The sequence below is a fragment of the Neopsephotus bourkii genome, unplaced genomic scaffold, assembly GCF_033783945.1.
Source record: "Neopsephotus bourkii isolate Nb327-2 ecotype Australia unplaced genomic scaffold, CSIRO-AGI_Nbou_v1 NB_13, whole genome shotgun sequence".
Classification (NCBI taxonomy): Eukaryota; Metazoa; Chordata; class Aves; order Psittaciformes; family Psittacidae; genus Neopsephotus; species Neopsephotus bourkii.
The window spans coordinates 414,851-422,759 of record NW_026900530.1 but is presented as its reverse complement, the minus strand read 5'-3'; positions in this window follow the sequence as shown (position 1 = coordinate 422,759).

The following is a 7,909-nucleotide window of genomic DNA, read 5'->3' as shown; positions in this document are numbered from 1 at the left end:
CTTTTTCTAAGAAATCACTGGTTGCTCTGATGTAAATAAGGTGGTTGCACTGGTCATCAGCTATTGCTGTGTAACATCACGGAATTTTCCTTTTAAGTGTCAGCAGTGATGCAGGCAGAGGAACCTACTAAATTCATGCTGACAAAGAGAAGATCCTGGATGTAGTCATGTTGCAGCTAAATGCACAGAGGAGATTGGATAGACAAAGCAAGTGGTTTATGAAAAGTGTTTCATACACAGAAATGTAAGATGAAACCTTTGTTCTTTTAGGAGACATTGTTTTACTAGAGATAAGATACTAAATTTCAAAGAGCTCAAGTACTTACAAACTGATGGTGAAACAGAAAGCTAGTCTGGCTACTCAAGCATGCTGAGAGAGCATGACTATGGTGGGGAATGCACATTTTATTAGTTTGAGATTAGTACCAGTGTTAGTTGTGTGTGAAAATTTTAAATGAATGTTCATGCAAATACCTTTAAAACACTGTCTTTAAAACTGTTAAAAACTTACCTTAATTCATGACTTGAGTTATATTTTGTAGGAAAAAAAATATTAGAGTTGGGTTTTTTTTATATAGATTTGAAGAAGGCATTTCTCCCCTGGCAGTTTCCTTAGGGGCAAGAGTCTAACCCTCCAGGCTTAGGAAGCTGAAAATACTATTGCTTGAAGTACACTAAAATCCCATTATCTGCCCACCCATGTCTCCACTGTAGCTACCTGTCTTACATGTTTTAATAATCTGGTATTATACCATAACAATGGGATTTCTTTTAGACAAAGCATTTAGAATTTTAAAGATTAGAACAAGTGCAGTGCTTACTTCTGGAGGTGTCAGACCTGTGTGACTGGCTGGCCAACTGCCAACTGCCAACCCCAAGGAGGGGTTTCTGATTTTCTGTCACTTTTCACAGAGAAGAAAGGTTAAGCCCGAACCAGTCAATACAATTAACAAGAAAGTGCAGACATATTCTGTAGAATTAAACTTATATCAAAGGCATTGTGTTCAAAGAAGTAGCATGAATCCAAATATATTGAATAATTTGTGTACAAAAATAAAATTTAATTTTTATTATTTTTACTTAACCAAAGTAGTCATATAAAGTTTCTATACCTGTATTTTCAGGGCTATGTATCTCCCAGTGGTAATTGGTGCTGGGGGAAGGAGATGATGAGGGACAGAGAATCAAGGACACCTGACAAAATTTCGTCATTGAAGTGTAGATATAAGATAACAGTTTGCCATTGACCTAGCTGACATCCTTTCCTTATAAAATACTGTTTACTGAAGAGTTGGTTCTCAGAGCAGTGTCCCAGCCTGTGTTTCAGCACAGAAGTAGCAATGGCAGGATGCTGTCACAGACCTCCTAAGGATTCTCTGAATTTAGCACCTCAAAACAATATCCGTGTGTGAACTGCAGGTTTGACCACGGGAAAATTAGGGTATGGAGGGGAGAAAAATTATTCAAAGCTACCCAAGATGTTAATTAATAGTAGAGAAAATGCAGTTAGGCTTGGGTGATTTTTAAAGATCATTTTCAGGTTAGCTGGATTAATTCATCTACCCAAAGAGAGAAATATTTAAATGCACTGGGCCACCGTCTGTTTGAGCTTACAGGCTTGCTGTAGCTACTCCACTAAAATCAATATAAACAATGGGAGTGTCCACATTTTGGAGTGAGATGGTAATAGGTGGCCAGAGCTGTGATCTTTTACCTCTTCTTGATCTTTTCTTAATCCTCCAAGCATACTCTTAGAAGCAACAGCTTTCTATGCCAAAATGTAGCTGCTGCTATTTTCCAAGCCCTGTTTTCCAGCTCTAATAGTTCTGGTACAGTTAAGCTATATGTTTGACAACATATGACTTTATCATCTGGAAAGGAGCGTTACATTTGGAAGAGGTTACTTGGTTCCAGGGGGAGCAAAATAGAGTTGAATTCTTTCTAAAGGAAAGTTGAGAGTTTGTTGTTTAGGGCACATATATCAAGTTACTATAAATTAAAAGGAGGGACTTTTGTTGTATATTCCTTCACTGGTTTTGAAGATCAGTTTAATCTAATGTTATACTCTAACAAATTTACAAGCAAAAATTGTGCTGCAACATCATCTCATCAGAGATGGGGTTCTATACTCACAAATCTCTTTAATTGTTATGGGTAATTTCTGTTTCCTGGAGCATTTTATTTGTGCTGTTTACTTTTTAGGGTCTGCCATCAATTAAACAAATCTTAGGGGATTTTCTGAAAGCTTACTGGAGTACAACCTCTCCATGCACACTTGTTCTGTTTTTCTAGAACTACACGAAAATTGGAACCAAAGTATGTGTGTGGGAAGGACATATGGCTAGGTAGGAGACAACATATGTCTTTTGTATGCACTTACCATGCAGTTAGCTTGGACAGCATCTGTTGTTTGTTTAAGCAGCTTTTTTTTTTTTCAATCTTATTGTAGGGGGAGGGGTGCAATCTGCTTAAAGGGGACCTGCAAAGAGAGGAAGGGAAGGGTTTATGTCTGTTTTCTTCTTTTCCTCCCATTATGTCTAAGGAAGAGTTTCTTTGGCTTGCTTTTTTTGCCTTAGAAATATCAGGACTCTGAAGCATTATCTTTCATGATTTTGTTGCAGGCATTTTTGGACCAGTGATGCTCTGGCAGTTTCTGTCAGCTTTAAATTGAAGGGACAGTAGGTGTGGATTCCTAACAAAGCATTTCTCCAAGTTGTCCCAGTGTAATGCATTTCTATTTCTGTTGCCATTAGAGCACTCAGCCACCTCATGAGTAGGTATAACCCTGCAAGGCTGTTTGGTGTCTTGCACTTTATCTAACATATTCATTTGGCATTGGTGTTCTGTAATTGTAGTTCAGGCTGCATGCTTTTATCGGTGGGAGCAGCAGATGTTCCTCCTCTTGCTCCCTAGAAGCCCCTGTTCAGCAGGCAGCTGCTGATGTGCCCAGGCACTGAAGAAGCAGGAGAGGCACAAGGAGAGAAGTTCATTCCAGGTTTGTTCCACATGCTGGACTGAGAAAGCTGCCCTGAGCTTTCCAGAGCTGCCCCCTTCACTGAGCAGGCACCTATCTGAATCCATGAGCCTTAGCCATCTTGGATTTGCTGCCGAGACCTCCCACTGCAAAACTCTGTTGTACTCTTCAAGCTTTGAGTGGCTCCATGACCTCCCTCCCCTGCATCATATTTTAATAGTCACGAGCCTGCAACAAAAATCAGCTATTAAAGAATTTACATAAAACCTCACACATGGAGTAGGTCAGAACTTGGCAAGTGTGGTGGTGTTTTTCTAAGCAAGTACAAATATAGAGGCAAACTGACTTTTGGCAGGAAAGAATTCCCAACTCAGTTAATAGGCCTTTCACGTGTGCGATCTCTCAGATGTCTCAAATCAACTGGTTTGCCACTTGTCTCCTAATTTCCAAGGAAAACCAGACTATGCAGACTTGGATTCCTATGGTACTTCTTGTTTTAAAATTCCCATACTAGAAAGAAAAAGAGGAGACAGGAAAAGACGGGAGTGTCATTTGTCTCATAAGCATTGTAATTACTCAAATGAATACTTTTTTTTACTTTAAGTTCTCTTAGGGCCTCTTGGTATTGTGAAAAACAATGTATTCAGTTAGGAACTTACTTAAACTTGAAGTTGGCCTTCAAATCTCACAGGCTGGATAAAACCCCACAAGTTTGAGTGCAACAGACTCTAGTAAGTTTGGCCCTTAAGTATGCTTCCAAGGTTCCACAGGCTTGAGTGAGAGGAGCACACAGATCAGTTAGCTAAAGGGAGACATGTTTTTAAAATGTTTCACTACTGTCCCCATTTGGGTTTTATCCATTATTGTTTTTATGTTAAAGCCTCAGCCAATAAGCAGAGTGAATACATTTCATAATTACAAATGAGACAATAAATAATTTCTTATTTCTACGAGGAAAGTGTGCCCTTGATGCTAGTAACTAATAGGGAGAGTAACTTCTTCATGGAGGCAGATAGGTTACTGTAGGAAACATGAAGCAGAGGACAGAAACAATCTGAGCAGAGACATCTGTTGCTTTTTTCAAACCCTTTCTAACAATTGTGGAAGGACTACCATGTAACTGCATCAAATATCTCCTCCTCTACAAGTTGCCTCTGCTGAAGAAGTCACATGAGAGAGCTCTAGGGTGAGTGCAAAATCAGCTGCAAAATTGCACTTGAACAGCAATCGACAATAGTTCCCTCTCAAAGTGGCTGTTGGAATTCTGAAAATGGCTATTTTATATCCAGTGTGGTTCAATAACCTTATTAGTAAGTATGGATGAAGAGGTAAGTATGTGTTTTGGATATACAATGATGAGAGGCTGCAAGGAGGTGGGAAGAGAATTAGAATTCAAAAACAGTTTGCAGGCTGGAAAAATGTCAGTATTTTCCTCTCAGAGAAAATGCACTTCTAGCAGACTTCTAGCAAAATACTGTGTATATAATGGATGGGGAAAATCAACTAGATAAGGCTCACTGCAGATATATCTGAGGGCTGCAGTAGTTCACAGGCTGAAAGCAAGTAAGAAATATGTTTATCTTGCATAAGAGTGTATTGCAAAAGAAATGACTTCTTTCTGCCCTACTCATCATGCATATAGCCTTGGCTGCAGACATGTATAGGTGTGAACAAACTGAAAAGAATCCAGAGAAAAACACGGAGAATGATCAGAGGTGTTGTAAACATGACTTTGGAGGAATGATTGAAAGAGCTGAGGTTCTCTATTTAAAGACTAACAGAAGACATAATATGCAAGTGTGCAAAAGTTGGGAAACAAGAAAGGAAGGATTTATCCTCCACATCTGTGAGACACAGGAAGGGAAATAACGAGCTTAGCTTGTGTCAAATGACTTCTAGTTTAATGTGTTTTTTGTTTGATTTTTTTTATTTAATCTCTCTAATAAGGTTTAAAAAAACCTTATAAGGTTTTAAAAAACATTAGATTTAAAAAGCATGCTAATGCGCAGGGATGTGCTGAAGCTTCATTTTGGATGTTTTTAAGACAAACATGCCAGAAATAACAAGAGTATAATTGACACTGCTCTGAGAGTAAAGCTGCAATAAATACTGTTTCTGAAGTCCTTTCTGGCCTTACTTGCCATGATTCTGTACTTCTGAGTGCTTCAGGCTCAGTACATAGCTTGTTTTTCCCTGCTTCTCTGCTGTATATCTTTCTGCATACTTGTGAAAGGCCAGGGTACCGAGTTTGGGCCCAGGACACCTCAGTTCTCCTGTACCAATAGGCACTGTGAATTTGTTTTGGTAAATGCTATGTTCCTTTTAGACCTACATAATTTGAATTCTGTTTATTTTCAACATCTTTCCTCCCAGTGAAGACATCAAAATTCCACTTTTGGACCCACTGTGCAGTAACTGTGCTGCCGAACCTGCCTGAGTGCTATTTGCCTATTCGGTTATAAGAGTGGGATACCCTTTGAAGATGCATATGTGTGAACACTGGTTTGGCTGCATTAAAGGAAAAATGAATACATGGAAATGTATTAAACAATGATAAATAGTTGCTAGATGTTTAGTTGAGGTGGTCTAATGAACAAATGCAATGTTTATTTTTAGAAAACATTTAGCAATTTTGTCAGAGTATTCTTGAACTATCCATTTATTTAATATGCCTTATATTTTAAGATTTATTTTTTTTTCCAGGAAGAATGCAGAAGTCATTTTAATTTAAATAATTTTATTTATGAGCACCCCAAACATTTCTGTACACAGGGAGTTCCAATTACATTGTAATTAGAGTAACATGAAAGCCTTAAGATCAGGAGTTCAAATTCATATTTGTAAATATTCTACTAACTTCTAAAACACTATTCAAAGATGTTTATTATCTCCATTTTCTGATTGATGGGATTGTCATACTTCTAAATACAAACCACACTAGAATTAACTGTGAGTTTCACCTATATACTAGAGCTTTATTATTTGAATATTTGAGTGATCATAGCTGTTAAGATTATTGAAGCAAGAAACTTGAATACGTGGATGGGAGGTGGAAAAAGGTGAGGAGCCTGCATGCTTCTTTCCATTTGCATCTAGATATAGTCTATATTATTGTTATTATTTTATTTTTTTCTTAATAAACACTAATAGCTACTCATATAAAAAGCAAACTGAGAACAGTATGGCAAACTGTGGTTTTATTTTACAGGAAAGTTTTGGGGATTGGGGTGGTGATGCAGACTTTCAGATTCTTTCAAAATCCTCTTCATTTGTTTTATAGTATATGACAACATCAAGCCATGCAGTTCTGTCCAAAGAAAATCTTGTTCTATGTAATGGAGTCACTTATTAGCATTCAATGCTGGAAGTGATGTGCATGCAGCAGACTCATCTACTGATTCACATATTACCAATAGATCATGGCACAGTCTAGTTTTGGATATTGTCTTTTCTATTCCTTTCAGGAAAAAGTCTTTGAGACTTTTGTTATTTCTGGAAAAAACCCATTAGAGAAGCCTGGCAAATATCTCTTGATTCAAGACAATTGTGGAAATACAAGCAATTTTTGGCAAAACAAGATTATAAGGAACATTTCTTATATGATTTTAAAAATCTGTTGTTACAGTCTTTACTCAAGTAAGCTATCATCAGCTTTAGCCTGTATTTTCATAATGATGTTTACAAAGAGAGATTCCTGTTTTCTCTTTTTGTTCTTCAGTAGTTGATTCTGGAGAATATTTTATTATTTACTGATTACTGAGAATGATTCAGCTTTATATCAAATCAACTCTTTAGGATCACTCACTCTGGGATAACATTTAGGATTAGGATTTGGGAACTGGAGACCTGCAGATCTGAAAATTCGCAGAGATCTGCTCAACCAGAGAGCTCAGCAACCAGTGTGATCGGTTAACTCTGTTGGGGTAGGGGCTGGGGGAATGGAGGCTGTCAGAGCTGTATTTCCTGTGGAGGCATGCCAAGCCTGGAGACCTAGGATGAGGGATGGTTTAAAGATGGAGCCATAGCTCAATGCATGTTGGGGTTCAGAGAGACTGAGAAAATATGCAGTATTGTTTTTCAGTAAACTGTGGCCACACCTGGCATCATCCTTGCTGACTGCTGTCATTTCAAATGAGCTACAGTTTATCAAACTTAGTTTTAATAGTAGGCAATGAGTACAGTAAGTTTAGATAGCCATTTTTGGTTAGCTTGCAGACTTCTTGTTCTGACATTTTAAGTAAAGAAACATTTTTGTATGCTATTGGAGAACAGATAAACTGAAATTACTTTTTCTTTGGGAGATAGTCATTCCATCTTTCTCTTTGGGAGATAGTCATTCCATCTTTTTGTTTAGGAAATAGTCATTCCCTCTGCTAATTTGTTTTCCAGTGCAGCCATATCATCAATTTGTTAACCCTTTCAGTAGGTAAAGAAAGAGGACAAAATAATCTCTTTTTTGTTCCATGGAGACTTCCTAAGGCTAATGTTTTCCATTAGTTAAAAAGCAAAACAAGGCAAAAAGCATGTGTTTCATAACACCATAGGTATCACAGACATGAAGGATGGATTCCTCATGTGTCAGAAGACCTGGAAGAAACATCCTTGGAATAAAATATCAACAGTAGCTCTGTTGATATGACTAAAATGGGTGGGAGAGAGATTATTTTACCAACAGCTAGGATTAGTTTTGTGGTTTCTAGAAAAGAAGAATTACTTCTAAGGCTGCCTCTCTGCTGTGGGAGAAATGAAGTTCAATCTGGGCATGAAAATGTTTGCACTGGCTGCGGAGGCAGAGGACTCTCCAAGATGAGCATGTATAGGAGGCTTGGTCCAGCCCAGGGGAGATGGGGAGACACCACTTCCATTTCTCCCTCCTCATATTTGGATTGCTTGGTATCTCTGAGGAGAGAGAATGTCTTTGTTGCAAGGAGCTCT